Below are 17,908 nucleotides of genomic sequence, written 5' to 3'. Positions count from 1 at the left end.
TTACTTGGGTTGCGGTAACACTTGCCGATGGCAAGATATCTTAAAACTTTGTAACACCGTAATATATACCACATAGTCGATACGTGGTATATATTAAACTGAAAAAGCCAGATTAAATACGTATATAATTTAGTTTAAAGTTTCTATAGAAATAAAATTTTGACAACATTTTCTATAGAAGTAAAATTTGGAAAAAATTTTCTATAGAAATAAAATTTGGATAAAATTTTCTATAGAAATAAAATTTGGATAAAATTTTCTATAGAAATAAAATTCTGACAAAATCTTCTATAGAAATAAAATTTTGACAAAATTTTCTATAGAAATAAAATTTTGACAAAATTTTCTATAGAAATAAAATTTTGACAAAATTTTCTATAGAAATAAAATTTTGACAAAATTTTCTATAGAAATAAAATTTTGACAAAATTTTCAATAGAAATAAAATTTTGACAAAACTTTCTACAGAAATAACATTTTGACAATGTTGTCTATAAAAATAAAATTTTGGTAGATTATTTTTGGCTCGAGTGGTAACCATGATTGTGAACCGGTAAGGACCAATTTTTGTGTGATTGGGGATCGCCTATATATAACTATAGACCAATTTTGGCATGGTTATTAGCGGCCTTATACTAACACCACGTTGCAAATTTCAACCGGATCGGATGAATTTTGCTCCTCCAAGAGGCTCCGGAGATCAAATCTAGGGAACGGTTTATATGGGGGCTATATATAATTATAGATCGATATGGACCAATTCTTACGTGTTTGTTGGAGACCACATTCTAACTCCACGTTCCAAATTTCAACCGGATCGCATGAATTTTGCTCCTCCAAGACAAATCTGGGGATGGATTTGTATGGGGGCTGTATATAATTATAGACCGATACGGACTAATTCTTGCATGGTTGTAAGAGACCATATACTAACACCACGGACTAAATTTCAATCAGATCGGATGACCTTTGCTCCTCTAAGAAGCTCCGGAGGTCAAATCGGGGGATCGGTTTATATGGGGGCTATATATAATTATGGTCCGATGTGGACCAATGTTTGCATGGTTGTTAAAGACATTATACGAACACCATGTACCAAATTTCAGCCGGATCGGATGAAATTTTCTTCTCTTAGAGCAATCGCAAGCCAAATATGAGGGTCCGTTTATATGGGGGCTATACGTAAAAGTGGACCGATATGGCCCATTTGCAATACCATCCGACCTACATCAATAACAACTACTTGTGCCAAGTTTCAAGTCGATAGTTTGTTTCGTTCGGAAGTTAGCGTGATTTCAACAGACGGACGGACATGCTCAGTTCGACTCAGAATTTCACCACGACCCACAATATATATATATATATATATATATATATATATATATATATATATATATATATATATATATATATATATATATATATATATATATATATATATATATATATATATATATATATATATATATATATATATATATATATATATATATATATATACTTTATGGGGTCTTAGAGCAATACGGAATGCCAAAGTTAATATACCCCGATCCTATGGTGGAGGATATAAAAAATTTTATAAAATATCACTCGGAGAAATTTAAATATACAATACCTGAAAGTCTTCTATGAGTGAAATCTCTCTTAAAATTAAGTGCCAATTCTGCTGAACTACTAATTTCTCTTCATGTGGGTGCCACCACTTGAAGAGAAATAAATCACAGCTGTTCGCCCGGAACCATTGAAAGAAAAACGGCATCAATTTCACCTATAAATTGGAATCCGTATTCATCCGTATTAATTTCGAAAATAACATCATATCCTTTGGAATTTTTTCAGAAGGACTATCTTATTTTCTTATCCTTCGAAATATGGTTAACGCAAAATATTGCTTAAAAATTCGACCTTTTTTCTGGAGGTTCGAGTGAAATTTACTTTCGGTTTAGTAAATTACCCGAATTTATTCTGAGAAGGAATGTGGTAACTCCGAAAAGGCCGCCTATCGAACCATCTTGCAGTCTATAGGGCTTTGCCCAACTAAATTTGACGAATATACTTTTCCTCAGTTGGTTAAAGGGTGATACGGTAAAAATTTGGTCAATATAAACTTGACGTATTTCTTTCAATGTTGCATTTAAAAAACCTGAACACCCCTCATTTTGAAGGTGTGTGTGTGTAGAATGTTGCTCCTATTTTGATTTTGGAATTCACTCTTCAGTTGTCAAAATGCCGTCCAAGCAAGAAGAGCAGCGTATCAAAATTTTCTCGCGCATCGCGTAAATCCGATCTACTCGCACGCAAAGCTGGCAAAATCGCTAAAAGTTGCCAAATCAACCGTTACAAATGTAATTAAAGTGTTTGGGGAACGTTTGTCGACAGCCAGAAAGTCTGGATCGGGGGGAAATCGAAAACCGGAAGCCGCTGAGACGACAAAGAGAGTTGCCGGTAGTTTCAAGCGAAACCCTAACCTCTCTCTCCGAGATGCCGCAAATAAGCTGGGTGTATCGTCTACAACCGTGCATCGAGCCAAAAAACGAGCCGGACTATCGACTTACAAGAAGGTAGTGACTCCAAATCGCGATGATAAACAAAATACGACGGCCAAAGCGCGATCCCGGAGGCTGTACACGACGATGCTGACGAAGTTTGACTGCGTGGTAATGGACGACAAAACCTACGTCAGGAGTTTTATACGGCAAAAGGAAGGGGAAAGGTAGCAGATATTTTCAAGCACATACAACTTTCAAAGTTCGCAAAGAAATATCTGTTTTGGCAAGCCATCTGTACCTGTGGCTTGAAAAGCAGCATTTTCATAGCTTCCGGGACTGTCAACCAAGAAATTTGCGTGAAAGAGTGTTTGAATAAAAGTCTGCTGCCTTTCCTGAAGAAACACGGTTGTTCCGTACTGTTTTGGCCGGATTTGGCATCTTGCCATTACGGTAAAAAAGCCATGGAGTGGTACGCCGCCAACAACGTGCAGGTGGTTCCCAAGGACAAGAACCCTCCCAACACGCCACAGCTCCGTCCAATTGAGAAATACTGGGCTATTGTCAAGCGGAACCTAAAGAAGACCAAAAAACTGCTAAGGACGAGCAGCAGTTCAAGGCAAACTGGCTTTCTGCGGCGAAGAAGGTGGACAAGGTAGCTGTACAAAATCTGATGGCAGGTGTCAAGCGTGAGGCCCGGCAATTCGGATTTGGAAAAGCGAAAGTCTAACTGAATATTTTTCCTGAAATTTATACTAATTGAACTTGAAAAAGAAATTTAATTTGATTTTTTAAATAAACGATTTCACCGATTTACACACGTTTTCCCTTGACCAAATTTTGACCGTATCACCCTTTAAGATACTCTTGTAGTTGAGTGGACGCATGGGTTTAAGCTGAAATCAAAACAACCAAGTTTAAGTATCGAAGCGGGCCAATTGCGGATAGTTTATTATACAAGTGAAGTAGAATTTTTCTAAATTCGAAATTCACATAAAATAGTTAATATTTTATATAATAATGTAATATAATAATATATAATAGTTATTGTTACATTTTTCTTAAATAACCAAAAAAAAAATATTTTGTTTATAAATTTTCCTCAATTTGACAAAAATCCGTTAGGCAGAGGTATTTTCAAAGAATTTTTTGTATGGGTATTACCATATATACTTGTTTCGATTAGAATCTCCTGCAGACATTTTATTTTCTATGTAAACTTTAATTTTATTCTCCCTGAAAGAAAAAAAAAACACACAACATAGGGTCGGCAAAACAACAACAAAATATTGACTTATAGATATCCTTTTTGGGTCATCTTACCACTCTCCTTTTAAGCCATATTATATGGCCTATTTATTGGATAAAAGTAGACGATAGGTTTTTTTCTTCTTCTTTTTTTTAAAGCAATTTCACTTTAAGTGCTGAGAAAATCCCATAAAATTTTATTGCCCCAAGTAACTGAATGAGCCAATAAACCTTCAGCCTTCTGGAGGTATTTTAGAGAACATTCTGTTTACGGGCTAATGGTTATCATTGGTATTGGAAACATTTATCACTTACTTCAGTGTCTATAGGCTTTGTGTAGAAAGGATTGAATCACCCCACCATGGGAAAAATCAGACATGGAACACTTGGCCCTGGAAAACAAGGTACTTGTCAATACCCTCCTAATGACTTCGTTTTTAATTAATAATATTATTTGTTTTACGATTTACAGACCCTAATGATATACCAACATTCTTAACCAATGTCAAGGAGCAGCAATTAAATATCTATTGAATGCTATTATTTTATTGATTTATCCATTAGGCTTTCGTACGCGGTTCTTTAATGGGAAATCATTGGCGAATGGAAAAAAAAACTTAAAAATCTTAAAAAAAAGCAAACCCACCAGGAAGAAAAATGTGGCTCCATGAAAAAAGCCTCCAAGAAATAAGGCCCAAACCGAAAATGAAATAAAATCCCAAATCTTTATACTGGAAACAAAACAAACGATATTTGGGGTACTGTTTCGGTTTATGTGGTGTTGCTTCATAATAATGTTTACACCGAAAAAAAAATTAACTGTTTTATAGGAAGAATGAACTATCTCGCGCGAAAATTGAACTAAATTGTACCCCACATTTTGAGATTTCCACAAAGCGTAGTAAAAACCAGGAAAATGTAATGCCCTGTTGTACTTTTTAACTGCACTTCACGAAATTACACACTCTCATAAAATAAAAGTAAAGAAGAAAATCGTTGGCACCAAATCATGACCATTTTAACCATACAGTTCATTCTTACTATTTTTGGGAATCGTTCGAAAATGTTCCTTTGCTTTAGTTCATATTGAATTTACGTGTACGGTCATTGAACTTTATACCCAAATTTAGTTCATAAAATGTTTGAGACATGCTTAAAAAAAGTAAGATTTCATTAAGCTGTGGAAAATTAAAAAAAAAAAAATAAATAAATAAAATTTAACTACTAACAAATAATTTTTTCCAATAAAAATAAGTAAAATTTAGCGTTTGTTTAACTACGGAAATTTTTTCTATGTAGGGTATCATTTCTTTGTGTTTACAAAATCTTTATTTTATTTGGCCAATGGACAAAAATTAGTTTGTGCTCGCGTGCAATGGTTTTAAATAATTCTGGCGAATTTTTTACTACCTCTACACTCGGCCATAATCTTTTTTTTTCAATTGTGAAGCGTCACCGATGGTAACGATGTGGGTTGCCGTAACCTTGCTCGTATTCATGTCCCTTCATTTCTAAAGCAAACTGGCTGCAGATTCTACAAAGTTGTCACCGGAAGAAGTGCTTCTAGAAGACTTTCCTCTGAGGTTCCCCATTCTATCTTGGGCGTAATGTTCATATCATTAACTCTACATCTTATTCGAACATTCTCTAGCAAATAGCTTATCCAATCTCTTATAGATCAGGTCACATGAAATAGTTCTAAAGCTACTGCTATGGAAGGTCCCTTCAATGTGTCTACATACAGCTAGATTCCATGGGTTTGAGTAGGAATATTGTTAAATTTACCCGTCTTTATGAGAAGCAAAGCTATTTATACCCTGCGCCACACTGTGGAACAGGGTATTATAAGTTAGTGCATATGTTTGCTACACCCACATAGACACATGGTGTCTTTGGCAAAAATGCTCTGGGTGGGCTCCTGAGTCGATATAGCCATGTCCGTCTATCCGTGAACACATTTTTGTAATCAAAGTCTAGGTCGAAGTTTTAGTCCAATCGACTTCAAATTTGGCACAAGTATGTGTCAGAATAGAACCCTATTGATTTTGGAAGAAATCGGTTCAGATATAGATATAGCTCCCATATATATATATTTCGCCCGATATGGACTTATTTGACCCCAGAAGCCAGAGTTTTACCCTCATTTGCTTAAAAATTTGCACAAGAAGAACACTTAGTACTATAGTCAAGTGTGCCCAATTTTATTGAAATCGGTTCAGATTTAGATATAACTCCCATATATATCTTTCGCCAGATATTGACTAATACGGCCCCAGAAGCCAGAGTTTTACCCCAATTTGGTTGAAATTTTGCACTAGGAGTACAATTAGTAGTGTAGTCAAGTGTATAAAATTTTTTTGAAATCGGTTCAGATTTAGATATAGCTCCCATATATATCGTTCACCCGATTTACACTCATATGACCACAGTGGCCAATCTTTTACTCCGATTTAATTGAAATTTTGCACAGGGAGTAGAATTAGCATTGTAGCTATGCGTGCCAAATTTGGTTGATATCGGTTCAGATTTAGATATAGCTCCCATATATAGCTTTCGCCCGATTTACACTCATATGACTATAGAGGCCAATTTTTTGTTCGATTTAGTTGAAATTTTGCACAGGGAGTAAAATTAGCATTGTAGCTATGCGTGTCAAATTTTGTTGAAATCGGTTCAGATTTAGATATATCTCTCATATATAGCTTTCGGCCGATTTACACTCATATGACCACAGAGGCCAATCTTTAACTCCGATTTAGTTGAAATTTTGCACAGGGAGTAGAATTAGCATTGTAGCTATACGTGCCAAATTTGGTTGAAATCGGTTCAGATTTAGATATAGCTCCCATATATAGCTTTCGCCCGATTTACACTCATATGACCACAGAGGCCAATTTTTTGCTCCGATTTAGTTGAAATTTTGCACAGGGAGTAGAATTAGCAATGTAGCTATGCGTGCCAAATTTTGTTGAAATCGGTTCAGATTTAGATATAGCTCCCATATATATGTTTTTCTGATTTCGACAAAAATGGTCAAAATACTTACATTTTCCTTGTAAAATCACCACTGCTTAGTCGAAAAGGTGTAAAAGTGACTCTAATTTTCCTAAACTTCTAATACATAACTATATATCGAGCGATAAATCATAAATAAACTTTTGCGAAGTTTCCTTAAAATTGCTTCAGATTTAAATGTTTCACATATTTTTTTCTAATATTGTGTTCCACCCTAGTGCATTAGCCTACTTAAATTTTGAGTCTATAGATTTTGTAGAAGTCTATAAAATGCTGTCCAGATCGAGTGATATTTATTTAAATGTATGTATTTGGACAAACCTTTATATATAGCCCCAACACATTTGACGGATGTGATATGGTATCGAAAATTTAGATCTACAAAGTGGTGCAGGGTATAATATAGTCGGCCCCGCCCGACTTTAGACCTTCCTTACTGTTTTTTTTTTTTGAGTTAGTCTTTATGAAATTGTTTTTACATCCTGGAAAAGAATAAACGTTTATCACAAAAAGTATGTACTTTTCTTCCAAATACACTTCCTTACAGCGAAAAGCAAATGAGAAACGAACTTTGTCTAAAATTTAGTTTGGGAGGAAAGAATTATTTTTTTTGCGTGTAGAGCTCACGAAAATGGCCAGTTACAGAATTTGCTTTCCTCAGATGAGAAGCCATTCCAAATTGAGGAATTTGTGACCAAACGCACAATGGCCACAGGTTCTGCATAGTGGTCACCTGTAGAATTGCTTCTAACATACCTTCCTGTGAGGTTCCCCATCCTATCATGGGTTTAATGTTCACGTTAACATCTTCTTCGATTCCTATACCATGGTAAATAGCATCTCCATCTCCAATCTCTTATAGATCAGGTGAAATTGTTCTAAGGATCCGATAAGTTTGTCTGGTCTACTACTATGGAAAGTCCCTTCAATGTTACTACATGCAGGTGTTTTTGAGTAGGAATTTGCTTTCCCCAAAAATGGATATAAATACCTACCGGCCTCCACACTAGCTTTTATCATTTACTATTGCGTATTTAATTCCTAATATAACTTTATTATTCATGCATTATTTATAGTTATTGTTATTACAGAAGAATGTTCTATGACATAGTTTACTGATATAAACTTTTATTGGCTAAATGTATGATAGAATTTTAAATGTGAATATGAAATGGGGTGACGAAGTATCATAGATTTTTACACCTTCGTCCCATTTCAATATGAACATGGTTTGTTAGGAAGAGATTTGTTTAAAAAGTTTACATAGTTTGTTTAAACTTTTTTTTGTTGGTGAAGTCACTATGGCGACTATTGAATGGAAGGGGAAGTATGGACTTTAAGACTGCACTAAAAAATTTACTTATGGGGTTAAGAAGATGGACTAAATTTTAAAACCTAGGGGTGACCAAGATAATAAACTAAGAGGCCACGGCTCAGGAATCAATACCAAAATCATTATTGGAACAACCAACCTGACAAGTTTTGTTTGCAACCTGACAAGCTTTTCATTGCCATTAAAAATTCGCGTTTCCTATTGAAAGAACTGTGGATAAGCAGAATTATACTGGTCACTTCCTATTAATTACCGCAACGGTAATATGGTGGTTTGGCAGGCTGAAGTCAATGCGATGCGGAGAACCAGTACAGTAATCGCTCGATTTACGTCGTGATCGTTTCCGGAATTTGACGACGTTAGTCGAAACGACGTAAACCAAATTAAAAATTGCTAATACTTACTTCTAAGTCCGTTTATGTTGTGTGTGTATTAACATAATAAAAAACTTCAAAAAAAGGTAATTCAGTAATTTCGGTAAGAATTTCTGAAAAAAATGTTTCGATGTCATCATCGTTGATACTTATTTTACTTATGGAAGGCGTTTCTGGTAAAGTGGCAAATGGCGACGTAATTCGAAGTTTGATGGAAAAAAAATTTTACGACATAAATCGAAACAACGTAAACCGAGACGACGTAAATCGAGGGATTACTGTACTCTAAAGCAATTTACACCTTTGTTTGGCAACCAGAACTCAAGCACACGCCGCACAGTGGTTCCAAATCGTTTTTTATAAGCTGCGCCACACTGTGGAACAGGGATTACTGTACTCTTAACCCTCTAATGCCCCAATTTTTTAGCCAGCTGATTAAATTTTCAATGTTAACGACACGAAAGCAAGAAAACTAAACAAGAAAAATTTGCACGGTAAAATTCAGTACATTCTGCAAAGCCTCTTGAACAGTTTTAACTAAGTTTTCTTTTTATGTTATCCATTTTTGTTGTCTTAAGGTGTGTTTTACTAAAAGCTTCTTTATTAAATGAAGACCGCCTAAAGGCAGGCTTGGGCATTAGAGGGTTAAGAAATTTACGCCTTTGTTTGGCAACCAGTACTCAAGCGCAAGCCGCACAGTTGTTCCAAATCGTTTTTTATACCCTGCGCCACACTGTGGAACAGGGTATTATAAGTTAGTGCATATGTTTGCAACACCCAGAAGGAGACGAGATATACACATGGTGTCTTTGGCAAAAATGCTCAGGGTGGGCTCCTGAGTCGATATAGCCATGTCCGTCTGTCCGTGAACACATTTTTGTAATCAAAGTCTAGGTCGCAGTTTTAGTCCAATCGACTTCAAATTTGGCACAAGTATGTGTTTTGGTTCAGAATAGATACCTATTGATTTTGGAAGAAATCGGTTCAGATTTAGATATAGCTCCCATATATATATATTTCACCCGATATGGACTTATATGGCCCCAGAAGCCAGAGTTTTACCCTAATGTGCTTAAAATTTTGCACAAGAAGAACAATTAGTACTATAGTCAAGTGTACCAAATTGTATTGAAATCGGTTCAGATTTAGATATAGCTGCCATATATATCTTTCGCCCGATATGGACTAATACGGTCCCAGAAGCCAGAGTTTTACCCCAATTTGGTTGAAATTTTGCTCTAGGAGTACAATTACTAGTGTAGTCAAGTGTGCCAAATTTTATTGAAATCGGCTCAGATTTAGATATAGCTCCCATATATATCGTTCACCCGATTTACACTCATATGACCACAGTGTCCAATCTTTTACTCCGATTTAATTGAAATTTTGCACAGGGAGTAGAATTAGCATTGTAGCTATGCGTGCCAAATTTGGTTGAAATCGGTTCAGATTTAGATATATCTCCCATATACAGCTTTCGCCCGATATACACTCATATGACCACAGAGGTCAATTTTTAACTCCGATTTAGTTGAAATTTTGCACAGGGAGTAGAATTAGCATTGTAGCTATGCGTGCCAAATTTGGTTGAAATCGGTTCAGATTTAGATATATCTCCCATACATATGTTTTTCTGATTTCGACAAAAATGGTCAAAATACCAACATTTTCCTTGTAAAATCGCCACTGCTTAGTCGAAAAGTTGTATAAATGACTCTAATTTTCCTAAACTTTTAATACATATATATCGAGCGATAAATCAGAAATAAACTTTTGCGAAGTTTCCTTAAAATTGCTTCGGATTTAAATGTTTCCCATATGTTTTATTAACATTGTGTTCCACCCTAGTGAATTAGCCGACTTAAATTTTGAGTCTATAGATTTTGTAGAAGTCTATCAAATTCTGTCCAGATCGAGTGATATGTAAATGTATGTATTTGGGACAAACCTTTATATATAGCCCCCATCACATTTAACGGGTGTGATATGGTATCGAAAATTTAGATATACAAAGTGGTGCAGGGTATGGTTAGGTTATGTGGCAGCCCGATGTAAAGGGTGATACGGTCAAAATTTGGTCAATATAAACTTGACGTATTTCTTTCAATTTTGCATTTAAAAAACCTGAACACGCCTCGTTTTGAAGGTGTGTGTGTAGAATGTTGCTCCTTTTTTAATTTTGAAATTCACTATTCAGTTGTCAAAATGCCGTCCAAGCAAGAAGACCAGCGTATCAAAATTTTGTTCGCGCATCGCGAAAATCCGAGCTACTCACACGCAAAGCTGGCAAAATCGCTAAAAGTTGCCAAATCAACCATTACAAATGTAATTAAAGTGTTTGGGGAACGTTTGTCGACAGCCAGGAAGTCTGGATCGGGGGGAAATCGAAAACCGGAAGCCGCTGAGACGACAAAGAGAGTTGCCGGTAGTTTCAAGCGAAACCCTAACCTCTCTCTCTCCGAGATGCCGCAAATAAGCTAGGTGTATCGTCTACAACCGTGCTTCGAGCCAAAAAACGAGCTGGACAATCGACTTACAAGAAGGTAGTGACTCCAAATCGCGATGCTAAACAAAATACGACGGCCAAAGCGCGATCCCGGAGGCTGTACACGACGATGTTGACGAAGTTTGACTGCGTGGACGACGTCAAAGCCGACTACAGGCAGCTTCCGGGACAGGAGTTTTATACGGCAAAAGGAAGGGGAAAGGTAGCAGATATTTTCAAGCACATAAAACTGTCAAAGTTCGCAAAGAAATATCTGGTTTGGCAAGCCATCTGTACCTGCGGCTTGAAAAGTAGCATTTTCATAGCTTCCGGGACTGTCAACCAAGAAATTTATGTGAAAGAGTGTTTGAATAAACGTCAGCTGCCTTTCCTGAAGGAACACGGTTGTTCCGTACTGTTTTGGCCGGATTTGGCATCTTGCCATTACGGTAAAAAGGCCATGGAGTGGTACGCCGCCAACAACGTGCAGGTGGTTCCCAAGGACAAGAACCCTCCCAACACGCCAGAGCTCCGCCCAATTGAGAAATACTGGGCTATTGTCAAGCGGAACCTAAAGAAGACCAAAAAAACTGCTAAGGACGAGCAGCAGTTCAAGACAAACTGGCTTTCTGCGGCGAAGAAGGTGGACAAGGTGGCTGTACAAAATCTGATGTGCGTGAAGATAAATTGTAAATTTAACTAGTCGAGACACAAACCAGGTAGTTTTTGCCTGCGCACCTAATGGGTTAATTACAATTTGAGGAGATAAAATATTTAATGAAATTCAGCACTTTCCAACATATTTGCGCATAATATTTTGGTATTAAACGAAAGATCTTGACAAGTACTATAAATGCAAGTGGTTGTCATGTTCGAAAGCGTCCCATAAATGTTAGTTTTGCAGCTATATTTTAAAAGTCAGTTTGTCCAACTTGAAATAAAGTTAAATTACGCCCACTGTGCAATACCTGCTCTAGATTTTTTGGCATCAAATGAAAGCTCTTGACGAGTACTATAAACGCAAGTGATTCTCATGTTCGAAAGCATCATAGAAATATCGATTTTTATCAAAAATATAATTAATATGTCAGAATTTAAAATATAGTGCACGCGGGCCCACTGTGCAATACCTGCTCTAGATTTTTTGGTATCAAATGAAAGCTCTTGATGAGTACTATAAATCCAAGTGGTTGTTATATCCGAAAGCATCACAGAAATATCGATTTTTATCAAAAAGAAACTTAGTTTGCACGAAGTTACAATATAGGACACCCGTGCCCACTGTGCAAAACCTGCTCTAGATTTTTTGGTATCGAATGAAAGCTCTTGACGAGTACTACAAATGCGAGTAGTTTTTATTTTCTAAAACATCCCAGAAATGTAGGTTTTTGTTAATTTTTTTTAAATTTAATCGCCACAATTTGAAATAAAACTGAAATGCGCCCACTGTGCAATACCTGCTCTAGATTTTTTGGTATCAAATGAAAGCTCTTGATGAGTACTATAAATCCAAGTGGTTCTTATATTCGAAAGCATCATAAAAATATCGATTTTTATAAAAAAGAAAATTACTTTTTTAGAATTTCAAAAAAAGTGCACATTGGCCCACTGTGCAACACCTGCTCTAGATTTTTTGGTATCAAATGAAAGCTCTTGATGAGTACTATAAATCCAAGTGGTTGTTATATCCGAAAGCATCACAGAAATATCGATTTTTATCAAAAAGAAACTTAGTTTGCACGAAGTTACAATATAGGACACCAGTGCCCACTGTGCAAAACCTGCTCTAGATTTTTTGGTATCAAATGAAAGCTCTTGACGAGTACTACAAATGCAAGTAGTTTTTATTTTCTAAAACATCCCAGAAATGTAGGTTTTTGTTAATTTTTTTTAAATTTAATCGCCACAATTTGAAATAAAACTGAAATGCGCCCACTGTGCAAAACCTGCTCTAGATTTTTTGATATCAAATGAAAGCTCTTGACGAGTACTATAAACGCAAGTGGTTCTCATGTTCGAAAGCATCATAGAAATATCGATTTTTATCAAAAATATAATTAATATGTCAGAATTTAAAATATAGTGCACGCGGGCCCACTGTGCAATACCTGCTCTAGATTTTTTGGTATCAAATGAAAGCTCTTGATGAGTACTATAAATCCAAGTGGTTGTTATATCCGAAAGCATCACAGAAATATCGATTTTTATCAAAAAGAAACTTAGTTTGCACGAAGTTACAATATAGGACACCCGTGCCCACTGTGCAAAACCTGCTCTAGATTTTTTGGTATCAAATGAAAGCTCTTGACGAGTACTACAAATGCAAGTAGTTTTTATTTTCTAATTATTATTTTCTAATATCTAATTATATTTTTGATAAAAATCGATATTTCTATGATGCTTTCGAACATGAGAACCACTTGCGTTTATAGTACTCGTCAAGAGCTTTCATTTGATACCAAAAAATCTAGAGCAGGTTTTGCACAGTGGGCGCTGGTGCGATATTTTCTAAAATTTCGCAAATTAATTTTACTTTTGCTTAAAACAATTTTTTTGGGAAACTTTCGAAAATAAAAACCACTTGCATTTATAGTACTCATCAAGAGTTTTCATTTGATACCAAACACTGTAGAGCAGGTGTTGCACAGTGGGCCAATGTGCACTTTTTTTGAAATTCTAAAAAAGTAATTTTCTTTTTTATAAAAATCGATATTTTTATGATGCTTTCGAATATAAGAACCACTTGGATTTATAGTACTCATCAAGAGCTTTCATTTGATACCAAAAAATCTAGAGCAGGTATTGCACAGTGGGCGCATTTCAGTTTTATTTCAAATTGTGGCGATTAAATTTAAAAAAAATTAACAAAAACCTACATTTCTGGGATGTTTTAGAAAATAAAAACTACTTGCATTTGTAGTACTCGTCAAGAGCTTTCATTTGATACCAAAAAATCTAGAGCAGGTTTTGCACAGTGGGCACGGGTGTCCTATATTGTAACTTCGTGCAAACTAAGTTTCTTTTTGATAAAAATCGATATTTCTGTGATGCTTTCGGATATAACAACCACTTGGATTTATAGTACTCATCAAGAGCTTTCATTTGATACCAAAAAATCTAGAGCAGGTATTGCACAGTGGGCCCGCGTGCACTATATTTTAAATTCTGACATATTAATTATATTTTTGATAAAAATCGATATTTCTATGATGCTTTCGAACATGAGAACCACTTGCGTTTATAGTACTCGTCAAGAGCTTTCATTTGATACCAAAAAATCTAGAGCAGGTTTTGCACAGTGGGCGCTGGTGCGATATTTTCTAAAATTTCGCAAATTAATTTTACTTTTGCTTAAAACAATTTTTTTTGGGAAACTTTCGAAAATAAAAACCACTTGCATTTATAGTACTCATCAAGAGTTTTCATTTGATACCAAACACTGTAGAGCAGGTGTTGCACAGTGGGCCAATGTGCACTTTTTTGAAATTCTAAAAAAGTAATTTTCTTTTTTATAAAAATCGATATTTTTATGATGCTTTCGAATATAAGAACCACTTGGATTTATAGTACTCATCAAGAGCTTTCATTTGATACCAAAAAATCTAGAGCAGGTATTGCACAGTGGGCGCATTTCAGTTTTATTTCAAATTGTGGCGATTAAATTTAAAAAAAATTAACAAAAACCTACATTTCTGGGATGTTTTAGAAAATAAAAACTACTTGCATTTTTAGTATTCGTCAAGAGCTTTCATTTGATACCAAAAAATCTAGAGCAGGTTTTGCACAGTGGGCACGGGTGTCCTATATTGTAACTTCGTGCAAACTAAGTTTCTTTTTGATAAAAATCGATATTTTTATGATGCTTTCGAATATAAGAACCACTTGGATTTATAGTACTCATCAAGAGCTTTCATTTGATACCAAAAAATCTAGAGCAGGTATTGCACAGTGGGCGCATTTCAGTTTTATTTCAAATTGTGGCGATTAAATTTAAAAAAAAATTAACAAAAACCTACATTTCTGGGATGTTTTAGAAAATAAAAACTACTTGCATTTGTAGTACTCGTCAAGAGCTTTCATTTGATACCAAAAAATCTAGAGCAGGTTTTGCACAGTGGGCACTGGTGTCCTATATTGTAACTTCGTGCAAACTAAGTTTCTTTTTGATAAAAATCGATATTTCTGTGATGCTTTCGGATATAAAAACCACTTGGATTTATAGTACTCATCAAGAGCTTTCATTTGATACCAAAAAATCTAGAGCAGGTGTTGCACAGTGGGCCAATGTGCACTTTTTTTGAAATTCTAAAAAAGTAATTTTCTTTTTTATAAAAATCGATATTTTTATGATGCTTTCGGATATAAGAACCACTTGCGTTTGTAGTACTCGTCAAGAGCTTTCATTTGATACCAAAAAATCTAGAGCAGGTATTGCACAGTGGGCGTAATTTAACTTTATTTCAAGTTGGACAAACTGACTTTTAAAATATAGCTGCAAAACTAACATTTATGGGACGCTTTCGAACATGACAACCACTTGCATTTATAGTACTTGTCAAGATCTTTCGTTTAATACCAAAATATTATGCGCAAATATGTTGGAAAGTGCTGAATTTCATTAAATATTTTATCTCCTCAAATTGTAATTAACCCATTAGATGCGCAGGCAAAAACTACCTGGTTTGTGTCTCGACTAGTTAAATTTACAATTTATCTTCACGCACATCAAAATCTGATGGCAGGTGTCAAGCGTGAGGCCCGGCAATTCGGATTTGGAAAAGCGAAAGCCTAACTGAATATTTTTCCTGAATTTTATACTAATTGAACTTGAAAAAGAAATTTAATTTGATTTTTTAAATAAACGATTTCACCGATTTACACGCGTTTCCCCTTGACCAAATTTTGACCGTATCACCCTTTATCAGGCTCACTTAGACTATTCAGTCCATTGTGATACCACAGTGGTGAACTTCTCTTATATCACTGAGTGCTGCCCGATTCCATGTTAAGCTCAATGACAAGGGACCTCCTTTTTATAGCCGAGTCCGAACGGTGTTCCGCATTCCAGTGAAACCACTTAGAAACGCTTTGAAACCCTCAGAAATGTCACCAGCATTACTGAGGTGGGATAATCTACCGCTGAAAAACTTTTTGGTGTTCGGTCGTATCAGGAATCGAACCCACGCCCTTGTGTATGCAAGGCGGGCATGCTAACCATTGCACCACGGTGGCTCCCTGGTGCAGGGTATAATATAGTCGGCCCCGCCCGACTTTAGACTTTCCTTACTTGTTTTTTTTTTTTTGCAAAATTTTGACAAAGTGGGGTCAGTATTTTGAACCTAAAAGTTCGTTTTTTGTGGATTTATTTTATCTGCATTCCCTACAAAATTCTATGAATTCTAGAAGCAAACAAGGTTTATCCATGTACTTTAGATTAAAAGTTGTAAAGTTCACAATTAGAATTTCAAAAATATCGAATTTTATCCATTTTTCTTGAAAAAGGCACGTACATTATTTCTGTCGCAACATTTTTTATACCCTAAACCACATAGTGGTCAGGGTATAATAAGTTTGATCGGCCAAAAAATGTGCCTACCAGAAATATTGATTTTAGACCCCATAAAAAATATACCGATCGACTCAGAATCACCTCCTGAGTCGATCTAGCGCTTGGTGTCCGTCCGTCCGTCTGTCCATGTATTTTTGTTCACAGGATTCCGGTCGCAATTATTAACCGATTTTGATAAATTTGGTACAGGGAGTTTTTTGGGCACAAGGACGAACGCTATTGAATTTTCCCAAAATTTGGGCACAAAACCTTTATTTATCAACCGATCTTACTCAAGTTTGGCTAAATATAATCTTCTATAGCACTCACTATATGTGCAAAAAATCATCGAAATCGGTTCAGATTTAGCTATAGCTCCCATATATATGTACCGCCCGATTTTACTAAATTTTGCCATAAAACCCTTATTTATCAACCGATCTTATCCAAATTTGGCTAAATGTAGTCTTCTATAGTACTAACTATATGTGAAAATTTCATCGAAATCGGTTCAGATGTAGATATAGCTCCCATATATGTATCACCCGATTTTGAAAAATTCGTCCCTAATAACCTTATGTTTGACCATACAGCCTCATTTCTTAACTGATCTTACGCAAATCTTGCACAAGGTAACCTTTTGTGGTATTAATATTATATGGTATTAAACCCTCAAAATATTATGCATATTGGTTCAGATTTAGATATAACTTCCATATATATGTATCGCTCGATTTTCCCAAATTTGGCCATAGTACTCTTATTTATTAACCAATGTTACTCAAATTTCAAATTTTGATGTACTAGCCGATCGTATTTATACGTACTTGTAGCTCTTACATAAGAATATTGCTCGATTTTTACAAATTTTTATTTATTACCCACACTAATTTAACGATTTTCTCTTTTTTAATAATGGGCTCAATATTAGTGGCATACTAACTCCGTAGGTGCAATATCAACACAGCCAGTGTTGCTAGAAGTAGGGGAAATTCCCTATATGTAGGGTTTTTCTAATATTTAGCGTCTTGTAGGGACGTAGGGCCACAATGTAGGACATTTTCACTCAACAAAAATTTGTAATAATTTTTACATTTTAGTGGCTCTAGAGGAGGAAATTAGAAGCCGGCAAGGCTTGATCTTTAACAAACTTTATTCCTGTAGAAAATTTTGTCAACGTTTTATTTCTATAGAACATTTTGTCAAAATTGTATTTCTATAGATTTTTTTTTCAAAATATTATTTCTATAAAAATTTTTCTCAAAATTTTATTTCTGTGGAATTTTTTCTCAAAATTTTATTTCTATAGAAATTATTGTCAAAATTTTTTTTCTATAGAAAAATTTCTCACAAAAATTTGTTTATAGAAACTTTTTCCAAAATTTTATTTTTATAGAGATTTAACAAAAAAGATTACTA

This window comes from Haematobia irritans, chromosome 1 (genome assembly GCF_050003625.1).
Source record: "Haematobia irritans isolate KBUSLIRL chromosome 1, ASM5000362v1, whole genome shotgun sequence".
Lineage (NCBI taxonomy): Eukaryota > Metazoa > Arthropoda > Insecta > Diptera > Muscidae > Haematobia > Haematobia irritans.
The sequence above is the reverse complement of the archived record's forward strand: the minus strand, read 5'-3'. Positions refer to the sequence as shown.